A 14,454-nucleotide genomic window follows, 5' to 3' on the forward strand; every position below is an offset into this window, starting at 1 on the left:
ATGTATATCCAAAGACCCAAAGTGAAGGAAGAATCTTTGTGGGCCATCTCAGTAGAAGACATGGTTTTTGACCCGAAACCCATGGATATTGATGATGGTGTTCCCTTATGGAAACCTTACTTGATTTGGAGTTGAACTGCACATTGATGAAGAAGAACTTGGTTGATGGGCCTAAAGTCTAGTTGGACATGGTTTGAGACATCCCTCCATGCTAGGTAAGTGAATAGATGTGTTGAAAGGAGCCCATTCAAAGATATTGAAGTTAGGCCCATCAAATCCTTGTTTTGGAGTTGCTGACATGGTTGGTCGGCTGATTGGTTGATTGGCCAGTCGACCAACCATCGACCAACAGGGTCATTAAGGTCAAAATTGGAAATCCTGGTAACTTTTAGACTTTTTATGCTATTTAAAATGGGAAACTCCGTGTTTTTCACTCACAATCAGTTCTAAGCCTCTGGAGAATGTGGAAAGAACCCTAGAACCTAGTCGACCAACAGGGTCATTAAGGTCAAAATTGGAAATCCTGGTAATTTTTTGACTTTTTATGCTATTTAAAGGGGGGAAACTCCCTGTTTTTCACTCACAATCAGTTCTAAGCCTCTGGAAACGTGGGAAGAACCCTAGAACCTCTCCTCCGAAGCCAAAGAAGATCCTCAAGCATCCATTTGAATTTCTTCATCGATTATTCTTTTGAAAGGTTAGTAATCGATTCGTTTCTTCTTTGTTTTATTCTTTCTTCTATACTTCTGATCTTTTGATTATGAGAAAGGTATTACACTTTTGTAATGACCTCTTCTCTGATTCTTTTAGCCCTAGAGTGAATCCCCCAATTCACTCTATGTTCTTGAAGCCATATGGCGATGATTCTTGAAATTGACTTTACCTAAGATCTTGATCACTCCCTCACTACTTTCTAATGATCTTGGTGAGTGTGGGAAAGGTCTCACACCAGTGTTACAATCTTTCCTTCTATCCCCATGATTGTTGGGTTGATCTCCCTATTTTTCTTGTGCCTTGAGAATCTGCTATTAGTTGATTTTGGGAGGAAACCCTTGGGTAACCCTCATGAGAGAATATCCAAATTGGGTAACCCTCATGAGAGAGTATCCAATTTGTGAAGCCTAGTTTTATTTAATTCATTGGATCCTCCCCAACACCTTTCTAGATGTAAATTCTTTGCCCTATGGTGAATCTTTATTCTCCCTAGTCTTTCCATGGGATACATAGATTCTTGTTAGCAAAACCCTAATTGTATGATTAGAATTTGTTTCCTTTCACTTTATGTGAAACCTTGTTTTCTCTCATTGCCCTACCCAATACCTTTCTTGAATTTGAAATACTATTCTTACTTTCCTAGAGTGAATTCCCCAATTAACTCTATGTTCTTGAAGTTCTTGAAACCATATGGTGATGTTCCCGTTTCTTGATTTTACCCCGAGTTCTTGATTACTCCCTTGTCATTGTTTTTCCTACCAAACTTGTTGATTGTGGGGAAGGTCTCATACCATTACCATGACATTCCCTTGTGTCCTCATGATTGAGGGGTTGATCCCTAATTTTCCTTGGACCATTGGAAGCCAAAAGTAGGGAGATTTTGGGAGGAAACCCTTAGGTAACCCTCATGAGAGGGTAACCAAATTTGGTTAAAACTATTGTTTATGTTAATTTAATGGATCTTCCCCAATGCAATTCTTGATTTTGAAATGCTAATTTTATGTTTCCCTTACCCTCTCGTGAACCTAACTTGGGTTATTTTGTGAGAGTTGATTTTGGGTAACTCTCATGAGAGGTAACCAAATTGGGGAATCCAAATCCACTTGTAATTTATTGGGTCCTCCCCAAAGCTTTTCCTAATATAATTTCTTATTCTTTATTCCCTAGGGTGAATCTTTATTCTCCCTAGCCTTTTCATGAGAGCCATGAACTATATATGATGAAACCCTAATTTTTATGGCTCAATTAAGATCCTATCTTTTGACCATGATTTGATGCTTTGACCTTCTTAGATAGTCTTAATATGTTCTAGGAAGCTCCCCTTCAAATTTCTGACCAATCGAACTTCAAACGAAGAAGTTATGAACAAATTAGGGTTTGCAGCCCCGTACTGTTCCATTGGTCGACTGGTTGGTCCACTAGGCCAGTAGACCAACTAATCGACCAACAGAGTCAGTAGCCTCAAATCTGCTCTATTTGCTTCTGTCACATCCACCCAGCCAATACCCTACCTGGCATACCCGGGTATGTGATCCATAGTCCAAGGATCAAGCATCGAGGGACCATGCCTCCCACATACGCGATAACACAATCATGGACAATGATAATCAAGGTAAAAGCAATAAATAACAGATATCACGAATAAGATACGAATAGATAATCAGAGTGTGGAAATAAAATGATACCAAGTGTATAAGTAAAATCAAAGAAAGAGGAGATGAGTGGAAGTCACTCTCTCAGTGGCAGTGGAAAAGTAGCACGAAATCAAGTTAAGTTACAATCCAACATCTAAAGAGCAACTCAGTGAAAGTTAATTACATATCCCAGTGTTTAACAAAAATCCAAGGGAATGGGGCACTAAGCAAGGGTTTCTTCTATCTTAATAATTATGTCTTCATAAGTGTGGACGAAGAAAGCCCAACACGGCCGCTCCCTCACCACAGTGGGGCTAACCCTAGTACGCAGTGTAATCCTCCTCGGCACCATAACCCTGATCTTCACAGTAGCTACCACCCTGAGGGTAGTATGTGGAATCATAGTCCGTCTCGTAGGTTGCACCATCGTAGTCTTCAACACCTGCAGGATAATCTAACAAACATTTGCACAAAAGGAATGAGTTCAAAAGAACTCAGCAAGGCAGTTATTCTGTAATTCATAACCATATAAGTACAAATCATAACATAATGCAATATGATATGAAACACATGATGCAATATGATTCTAACTCTATGAATGCTAGTCTCTATGGTAGATATGCTTTAAGTCATACCACCATACTTCTTTAGGTAAGTCTCAGTCACTCAATACCGAGGGGAATTGGGTCCTGCATCCCTCTCAGACAATCCATGGCTGGGGTTTCGGTCACCGCTCTCTCACATCACCATTTGGTCTGAGTACTGGCGCATGTCAAGGTAAAGCCTAGCCCAATGCAAGTCATCTACTCAGTCGTATCAAGTTAGATCCGGATACTTCCATTCCTCCCATCCCGGTATCCTTCACACTAGAGTCACGGATATTACCCACCGGACTCACCAACCCTATTGGTCATCCACAAATAGTAGACGGGAAGCTGTCACGTCCTCTCACGAATATGACTCACCGATCTTCGAGCGCCCGTGAGCCGAAGTCTAGGTATTTGCAACACTACCAATAAATGGCCTCTTTCGGGTATCCATAGTATGGTTTATGTCCTCTCACGGGTTGGTTACTGGTCTTGAGCGCCCATCAAATCATACACTACCACGGGTCGTTCGGTCTCAATGCCCTTCCGATTCGGGTTTGACACGACAAGGACATCCTAGCCACACAACTAGACAATCCTATGTATGTCATCCAATAACCAGGGAAAGTGTCGATAGGCACCTTCGTAGAACATCCCATACTATTCCCTCCGATGCCCAAGGACAGAAGTGGCAATAGGACACTCCCCGATCCCAAGTTATACCTAAGCAATCACATACTCAAGTCCATCATATCGCATACATTTGATACATCATCATGATAGAACTTAAATCATAACATCGAAATGATTCATCATATATATAAGTAACAAGAATGACTGATCATTATAACAAGAATATATGAAAGCACAATACTACTGTTCTAAAACATGTATAGCAGTCCTATGGTATTCAAAAGCAAATAAGAGACTCTGTTTGCTAAGTCCTTCAGGTGCTTGTTGTAGTGTGTGTTCCGGGTTCTCTATGTACTTTCGAAGCATCGAAACATGAAACACATTATGAGCTCCTGCAAGAGATGGGGGCAAGGCCAAGCGATATGCGACAGGTCCAACCTTTTCAAAAATCTCATAAGGTCCAATGAAGCGAGGGCTAAGCTTTCCTTTCCTTTCACATTGAATCTCGTCACCCCTTTCATAGGTGATACTTTGAGGAAAACTTTCTCTCCAATCGGAAATTCCAAATTGGTTCTTCTCTTGTCGACATAAGATTTCTGTCTAGACTAGGGAGGCTTGATCCTTTCTCTAATCATGTCAACCATCGCACTTGTAGTTTCAATCATTTCTGGACCCAAGACTCTTCTTTCACCTGGGTCTCGGTCCAATACAAAGGCGTCCTACAAGTGTTACCATACAGAGCTTTAAATGGAGCCATGCCTATTGTTGCTTGATAACTGTTGTTATAGGCAAACTCAACCAAATCTAAGTGATCATCCCAATTTCCACCCATATCCACCACACAAGATCTAAGCATATCTTCCAATATTTGAATTGTCTGCTCAGATTGCCCATCAGACTGTGAATGATGAGCTGTACTCAGATTCAATTGGGTTCCCAAGGCTTTCTATAAACCATTCCAAAACCTTGAGGTGAACCTAGGATCACGATCAGAAACAATACTCACAGGCACTTAGTGCAGACAAACCACATTGTCCACATAAAGCCTAGCTAGCTTATCCAAAGTGTAAGTGATCTTCATAGGGATAAAATGGGATGATTTGGTCAACCTATCAACAATCACCCACACAGTGTCATTCCTTTACTTGTCCGAGGCAAGCTAGTCACGAAGTCCATGGAGATATCTTCCCACTTCCAACTAGGAATAGGAAGGGGCTGATGCAATTCAGACGGAGGTTGACGAATGGCTTTCACACATTGACAAGTCTCACACTTGGCAACAAAATCTTCAACATCAGCTTTCGAACCATTCCACCAAAAATGTTCCCTTAAGTCCTTGTACATCTTGGCACTTCCAGGGTGTACTGTAAAGATTGATTGGTATGCTTCTTTCAATGTTTCCTTCTTGATTTCTTCAACATCTGGCACACAAAGTCTACCTCCAAACAATATAGTACCATCCATAGACGTACTAAAATATGGGTCCATTTCGGGTGTCACATCCCCCCAGCCGGTTCCCTATCTGGATTACCCGGGGGAGTGATCCACAGCCCAAAAGATCAAGTTTAGGAATGATCATATCCATTTAGCACAATAACATAATCAATAGCAAGAACAAATCATTGTATTCTAATAAGTTAATAATAAAATTCAAGAAAAGATCTCAGAAGGATCACTAAGAATATCAGAGTGCAAAATAAAAAGATACCAAACAAAGACAACTGTAGAGTATAGCGGAAATATACTCCACAACATATGCGGAAGGTAGATCGAAATCTAAGTAAAGCTCTAAGCTAATACAAGTAAAGTAAAAGATAAGTCTAGAGGAAACAAAAGAAATCTAATCCACATCTTCAGTCAGTTCTTCTTCATCTTCTTCACCTTGCGCTTCCTCATATGTACCGTCAAAGTATTCCGGACCTATAGAGAAGTCTAACAAATGATATGGTACAAAAGGAGTGAGTTTCGAAAGAAACCCAGTAAGGCAAGTTAACTCATAACAACATAAGTAACATGCGGCAGAACATAACAAGATGCAATGCAATATGATACAGATAATGTATGTATGCATCTAAACTCCATGTATGCTGGTCTCTATTGGCAGACATGCTTTAAGTCATAGCACCATACTTCTTTGGGTAGGTCACGCATACGGCTCCAGTTGGTAGTGGGTCCTTCATCCCTTGGGACAATCCATGGCTGGGGGTTAAGTCACCACTCTCTCACATCACCATTTGATCTAAGTACTGGCGCATGTCAGGGTAAAGCCTAGCCCAATGCAAGTCATCTACTCAGTTACATCAACTGAGGTCCAGATACTTCCATTCTCTCCCGGGCGATCCTTTACGGTATCCTTTCCACTAGAGTCCTAATAGTCCAAGACTACGGACTCATCAACCCTATTGGTTATCCACATATGGTAAATGGGAAGCTCTCATGTCCTCTCACGGGTTGGTTATTGGTCTTGAGCGCCCATGAGCCCAAGTCTAGCCATATGCAACCCTCCAATAAATGGCCCCCACAATATGATTCCCGTCCTCTCACGGGTTGGTTACCGGTCTTGAGCGCCCGTGAATCACATTGCTACCACGGGTCGTTCGGTCTCAATACCCTTCCGATTCGGGTCTGATATAACAGGGACATCCTAGCCAAACACAGCTAGACAACCCTAGGTATGACAACCAATGATTCGGGAAAGTGTCGATGGGCATCTTCGGAGAACATCCCATACTATTCCCTCCGATGTCTAAGGACAGAAGTGTCAAAAGGACACTTCCCAATCCCAAACCATACTTAATCAAACACATTCTCACATCATTCATGACATACACAACCAACAATTCATCATATAAAATAGAATGTAAAAGCATAATCCGATCAAGCAGTAATAAACATTTCATATAAGCTTGAATAATGAAAAGAATGCATAAACAAGTGCTACTGTACTTACAGTAGTGTATCAGAAGTATAAAGTACAAGAACAATAAACAAACTCATAGTTTCATAAAGTAGAAACCAGAGAGTATGCGATCTATGTTATTATGAAATAACTGTCCTTACCTTGATTATTGCAGAAGATAATCCAAAGACCAAAGAGTGGGACACCAAACTTGGCAAATAAACCCCTAACAATCATAAATATAACATTAGGAAAGATGCCTAAAACATCAGAGAGCAAACGAATCAAACTGAGTAAAAATTGAAGCTACGCCTTCATTGGTCGGTGCCTTGGTCTCATCCGATCCAAGTCAACCAAGCAGTCGACCAATTGAGTCAGTACGGAATTGCAAAATTTAGATTGGTCATAACTTCTCCGTTTGAAGTCGGATTGATCTGAAATTTGAAGGGACTTCCTAGGATGTATTAGAATCATATGGGAAGATAAAATCATCAAGTCATGGTCAAAATATGGGTTCTTGATTTGACCCAAAAACTAGGGTTTCAACCTTTATGGCACCCATAAAAAGGTTATGATCACGGAATGAAAGGGAATGATTGCTATCAAGAAATTAACAAGAAATCATAGAAAATCTAGTTTAGATTAATAGAAACATTGCCCATGAGGTTTCCCTCGCATGGGAGGTTACCAAAGGTTTCCAGATAGATCATACAAGGGTTAGGGTTTCAAGAAATTAATCAGGCTAGGGTTAAGATCATGACGATGATCATAGATCTCAAAAAAACGAAGGAGATCATGAAGGGATGGTTGCAAGAATGTAGCATCTTCTTCCTGATCTTAGTCAAGAACAAGTGATTGACTCGAGCACGAACTTCTCCACCTTTCTTTTAGTGATGGTTGCCAGGGCGCTTGCCTCGACCCATTTGGTGAAGTAGTCAATTGCTACTATAAGATATTCTCTTTCGCTCGACGCCTTGGTGAATTTTCCCATGATGTCGATTCCCCACATCGCAAAAGGGATGGGGTCTAGAATCGAAGTCAAGGTTTTAGCTGGGCATTTAGATATTGTAGCATGGATTTGGCAATTGCTACACCGATGAACATATTCCATAGCAGCTTGCTGGAGCTTAGGCCAATATAACCCGAGCCTCAAAATCTTGTGTGCCAGGGCCCGACCGCCCATGTGAGCACCACAAATTCCTTCATGCACCTTGGCTAGAGCTGATTTCAATCCTTCGGGACCCAAGCATCTCAAAAGGGGTCCGGAGTAAGATCTTCTGTATAGACTTCCATTTTGCATTATGAATCGTGCAGAGCGCACCTTGATTAATCTTGCTTCTTTTGGATCTTCTGGTAGTTTATCATCTCTCAGATATTCTACAATCGGATCCATCCAGCAACGCTCTGCATCAATATAGGATATTTCCATCTCCCGATAACTCAGGAATGTTACTTCTTCTATGTAGACCAAAGGGTCTAAATTCTTTTCTTTGGCATTGGCTAATCTGGATAGCTCATCTGCCATTGTATTTTCTTTTCTTGGGATCTGACATACTTTCAGATTCCTGAATTCTTTCTGCAATGCTTGCATAATCTCTTGATATTTCTATAATCGGGGTTCTTTAACACCATACTCCCCTTGTACTTGATTGACAATAAACTGTGAGTCACTAAAAATAGTTACATCTGCTATCGCCAATGCTTTTGACAATCGAAGTCCAGCTACTAGGGCTTCGTACTCTGCCTCATTGTTACTTGCTTCGAATGCAAATCTTAATGCATATCGAATAATAAATCCTGCTCGACTCTTCAGAAGAATTCCAGCCCCTGCTCTTTGCTTATTACTCGAACCATCCACGTATACCTCCCAAATGGTTGGAATAGTGGGTTCAGCAATTTCTTCCATCGGAGCAGTATCTCTACTACGAAATCGGCCAATGCTTGGGCTTTAATCGTCGTTCGAGGCTTAAAGCTTACTTGGAACTCACTGAGTTCAACCTACCAAGCTACCATTCTTTCAGACAAATCAGGTTTACGAAGAACTTTACAAAGGGGGAAAGTAGTAAATACCTCGATTGGATGAGCCTGAAAGTATGGCCGTAGTTTTCTAGCTGTTATCATAAGAGCCAGAGCCTGCCTCTCGATCTGAGAATACCGTGTCTCCGCGTCAAGTAGTACGTGGCTGCCATAATAGATTGGCCACTGCTTTTTGTCTTTTTCCCGAACGAGTACTGCACTTACTGCCGAAGGGGATGCTGCAAGATACAACTGTAGAATTTCTCCCTTCTCGGGTTGGGACAATAGCGGTGGTCTTCCCAGTGTCTCCTTCAGGTCTTCAAAAGCTTTCTGACACTCCTCAGTCCACTTTGCCTCCTTACTGCCCCTCAAATCTTTGAGTGCTTTGAAAAAAGGTAGGCACTTTTCTCCCGACTGTGAGATAAAACGATTTAACGCAGCTACTCTCCCCGTTAAGCATTGCACATCTCAAACAGTCTTGGGGGCTTCCATATCTATCAAAGCTTGTATTTTGGTCGGGTTAGCCTCAATACCTCTTTGTGATACCATAAAGCCCAAGAATTTGCCCGATGAAACTCCGAAGGCACACTTCTCCAGATTCAGCTTCATTTGGTATTTTCACAGTATTGAAAATACCTCTGTTAAATCTTCAATATGTTTTGTTCTCGTAGTGCTTTTTACCAGCATATCGTCAACATATGCTTCTACGTTCTTCCCGATCAAGTCTTTAAAGATTTTGTTGACGACCCTCTGATAAGTAGCCCCTGCATTTTTCAGGCCAAACGGCATGACTTTATAAGCTCTCACGATCAATCATGAAAGATGTAAACTTTTCATCCTCCTGGTTCATGAGGATTTGGTTATATCCTGAGTATGCATCCATGAAACTCAATGTTTCATATCCTGTTGTTGCATCTATCAACAGGTCAATCCTGGGCAATGGGTAACAATCTTTAGGGCAAGCCTTGTTGAGATCTGTGTAATCTGTACACATCCTCCACTTTCCATTTGCCTTTTTGACCATTACCACGTTGGCCAACCAGATTGGGCATTCAATGGGTTCAATGAAACCAGAGTTCTTCAGTTCCTCATCTTCACTCCGAATGGCTTCGTACTTTTCTATGGAGAATTTTCTCCTCTTCTGAATAACTGGGTTTCACCTTTGGATCTATCCAAAGTTTGTGTTCTGCAACTTGCCGATCAATTGCTGGCATGTCATCCGCAGACCACACGAACACATCGCTGTTTTGTTGAAGAAAAGACTTTAACTCCTCTTTGAATTCTCCCAGCTACTCAGACCCGATATAAGTAACTCTTTTTTCATCATCGAGATACAGCTGGATTTGTTCCAATTTTTCTACCGGCTCAGGCCTTTGCATTTCTGCTTCGTACTGATCATCTCGTATTTCAATTGGTAGCGCAATTACCTTTCTTGGGCCCTGCTTATCCTTTAAATATGCAACATAACATTGCTGAGAAATTCTCTGGTCAGATGAAACTTGACCGATCCCCATCTCTGTCCGGAATTTTATTTTTAGGTGCTTTGTTGAAACTATAGCACCTAACTTTGATAAGGATGGTCCCCCGAGGATGACGTTGTAAGCTGGGAGATCTCGAACCACCAAGAAGTTTACTCGAACGGTAGCCTCCTTGGGGAAGCTTCCAATTGACAGGTCCAACTGTACTGATCCTTCCGCTTGCAGACGATCCTGCAAAGCCATATAGATGTGTGGATGATGGCTCCATCAAGTCTTCATCCACTTTAAGCTTTTGATAAGCTGCATAAGATAAAAGGTCTGCAGCAAACCCGGTGTCAACTAACACCCTTTGTACTTCACGGTGCGCAATCTCTACCTTGATGACTATGGCATCATCATGAGGTAAATAGACACCTCTTTCATCTTCTTCGCCGAAGGTGATCGAACCCTCACCATTCGGCATTTTACGGTTCTGCGTTTCTCCGGTCCCAACGAACTTGGATTTTGCTTCCAGCTTCTGGAGTGACTCAAGTTCAGGACCTCCAAATATTGTTAGGATGGGTGACCGAGTAGCATTGATCACCTCCTTACCTTTCTTAGATTTAGGAGCCTTCGTCAGTTGCTCTAGGGTAACCGAACGTTCGCTCTTGGTACCTGCGTCTCGCGGTTCCTCTTGTCTTCTTCTGACGAAATTGGACAAGTGTCCTTGAGATATTAATCTCTCAATATCTGCTTTTAAATGTCTGCAATCATTGGTATAGTGACCGTAATCCTTGTGGAAACGGCAATACCTTTCTCGATCCTGCTCCCCAGGCTTGGTGGGAAGCTTTGGAGCCCACTTCAAGATATTCTGTTTCTTGATAATATTTAAAATATCAGCGTGAGGAGTATTTAGTGGAGTATACTCACTTTTACCGGGAGATCTTTGCCGCCACGCCTGATGAGGCTTTTTGACTCGATCGCGAGCATTCTGTTTCGGCTTCTGCTTGTTCTCAGGAGCCTTCTGTTCTTTTGTAGAGGCTTTATTGTCCCCCTAGCGTGCGTCTAGGATCTCCATGACCTCTGCTTGCTTTTCGCATCTATGCACCAGTTCAGCATAAGTGGTAGGCATATCTTGAAGTAATAACTCCAGGAGTCGTCGGTTAGTGAGTCCAGTGAACAAAGAAGTTTTAGCTACTTGCTCATCTAGATTCTCTATCTCCATTGTAACACTGTTGAATCTTTTCAAGTATTCCCAAATCGATTCACTTTTCCCTTGCCTGATAGTAAACAAGGTCTCATCGTTCTTTTTGATTTGGATTCCACTCTGGAATCGTCCAATGAATTTGCGCGCCAATTCGTCGAAATCCACGATCTTTCCTGACGGGAGATTTGAGAACCATATTTGTGCTGCTTCAATCAAGGACGAACCGAAGACCCTACAAAAGGATTTCATCAGAATTACCTGCAACTACCATAGTCAGCTGATAATAACTGATGTGGGCCGTGGGATCTCCCGAACCATCGAACGTGGAAAAAGTCAGCAAACGGAAATTATGAGGAAACTGATATCCGGCAATGGACCTGGCAAATGGAGTTTTTTGAATAACCGAATATATATCATCGGTTATTCTCCCTCTCGCCAATTGTCCGAGCTTTTGATTGATATTGGCCAATTCTTGACCAATATGTGCTGACCAATCCCTGATGACGCGATCATTCTCTCGAGCAACACGATCATTATCTCGAGCGACGCGTCTGATAGTTGGTGAGTGAGTTCGTACTCCTGCAACCAACCTCGTATTTGAATCGGTCTTACTTCCTTACGGTCCGTCGAACCGATCATCTCGCCTAGGGAGATCTCCAGTTCTCCTAGGTTCTCTTTCTCGCAGTGGGTCTCCTTCCCGTAAAATTTTGACCGACATTTTGCTCATTGATCAATCTTTGATCCCGCTGTAATGCATGCCTTTCTGCATCACGATGATCGGGTGCTTGTGGTATCACCACTTGCTGTCACATCCTCCCAGCCGGTACCCTATCTGGCATACCCGAGAGTGTGATCCACAGCCCGAAGATCAGGTATCGAGTAATCAACCTCCCACATAAACAATAACGTAATCATGAACAATCATAATAAAAGTACGGAAGATAAACCATAGATCCAATAAGGAAAGAATGAATCATAAATAAGTCAGAATACTAGATATAATCAGAGTGTCAAACAGATAAGTAAAGTGAGGCAAAAATCCCACTCTACAACCAGCGGAAAAGTAGCTCTAAAAGATAGTAAACTAGACAAAATCTAATCCCAGTAGCAAGTACAATGGGTAACTAAATTGTTCTCCACTTTATAGACAACATCCTTATAAGTGTAAATCTCATAAATGGCACAAGGACGCTTCCACTCAATGGTCGGACTAAGCATCGTACGGAGCATAACCACTCGCGGGATCTTCAGTGTAATTGTGGTAACCGCAATCACCTTCCTGGAGATATGCCTCTTCGCCTTGCGCTTCTTCATAGGGACCGTCATAGTACTCAAGACTGCAGGATAGTCTAACAAACATTGTACAATAAAGGAATGAGTTTCAAAGAAACTCAGTAAGGCAGTTAAATCCATAATATCATAAATGGCAAGTTTTCAGAACAAACATAAATGCAATATGATATGAGACAAGCAATGAATGAATGAATCTAACTCTATGTATGCTGGTCTCTATTGGCAGACATGCTTTAAGTCATAGCACCGTACTTCTTTAGGAAGGTCCGCTCACATCCTCAACCATTTAAGATATCTTGGATTCTCTCACGGATCATTTCACCGGTCTTGAGCAGCCGATTGGTAATGGGTCCTTCATCCCTCAGGACTAACCATGGCAGGGGGTTAAGTCAACACACTCTCTCACAACCATTTGGCATAAGTACCGGCGCATGTAAGGGAAAAACCTAGCCAAATGCAAGTCTTCTACTTAGTTACATCAAGTCAGATCCAGATACGTCCATTCCTCGTCCCTGACGATCCTTTCCGGTATTCTTCACACTAGAGTCCTCATAGTCCCTGACTACGGACTCATCAACCCTATTGATCATCCACATATGGTAAACGGGAAGCTCTCACGTCCTCTCACGGGTTGGTTACCGGTCTTAAGCGCCCGTGAGCCCAAGTCTAACCATATGCAACCCTACCAATAAATGGCCCCCACAATGTGATTCCTGTCCTCTCACGGGTTGGTTACCGGTCTTGAGCGCCCATGAATCCCCATTGCTACCACGGGTCGTTCGGTCTCAATACCCCTCCGATTAGGGTCTGACATAACGGGACATCCTAGCCAAACACTACTAGACAGTCCTAGATATGTCATCCAACAGTTTAGGAAGGTGTCCAGAGGGCATCTCCGGAAACATCCCATAATATTCCCGTAGTAGTCCAAGGACAGAAGTGTCAAAAGGACACCTCTCCTTTCCAAACCATACTTAAGCATACACATGCATCAATTCATATCATCACATATATGGTAACTTCATATATGGAAAGAAATCAATAATTACAATCACTTGTATATAATTGGTAAGTAAATCATACATGAATCAATTCAATATGAATAAGTAATGCTACTGTAATCAAAGTTATGCAACAGTAGTATATCGTTGTAAGAATCTAATTAAGGAAACATGTCAATGATATTCAAATATAGAAACTAGATTCATGCTATCTATGTAATTAAGGAAATAACCATCCTTACCTTTTATAACTCGCAAAGGAATCCTAAGAAATCAAGTAAGATCTTGGCAAACTTGAGAAGAAGGTCCTAAACAAGTGTATACAACATATTAGGAAAGATCCCTAACAGAAAAGATACCAAAACATCCAACACAGACCAATTCTGGAGTTGCTGTACTCATTGGTCGAGTGGATTGGTCGACTGGTCCAGTTGACCAATCAGTCGACCAATGCAGACAGTAGCGTAAAAAAAACAGAGTTTTAAGATATGAAATCCGAATTTGGTGGTTCAAAAGGGTACTAATCAAGGGGTAAACTACATCAGTAGTATTCTAACATATAGGGGACCTCAAAACATTAATCCAAACAATACATCAAGATCCAAATTAGGAAACAAAAGTTACCATAATTAGATCAACCATGGATCTTGATGAATTTGAAATAGAAATCAAAGACAAGAACAATAGGAGGATGGATCATTGCTTCAGGTAAAGGTATCATGAAAACTTACTTAGATCTTCAAGGAAATAGGCTTAAAAGCATAAATCTAAATAAGGAAACAAAACCTACCATATATGTAACTACCATGATTCATGAAGAACACATAGTATGGTAGAAGAGAACAACTAGGGATTGATAGATCATGGATCATGAAAAGAAAACACAGCAATTAACTACTAACATGATCAATATAGAAGATCCAAGGAGATCAGAATTCAAATCAGAAGTTTAACAAAGATTAGATCATGGTTTGATCATGATTCCTTCAAAAGCTTGCAATGATCATGGTTAA

The sequence above is a fragment of the Hakea prostrata genome, chromosome 1 (assembly GCF_041222555.1).
Source record: "Hakea prostrata isolate BN-2017 chromosome 1, UWA_Hpros_2, whole genome shotgun sequence".
Classification (NCBI taxonomy): Eukaryota; Viridiplantae; Streptophyta; class Magnoliopsida; order Proteales; family Proteaceae; genus Hakea; species Hakea prostrata.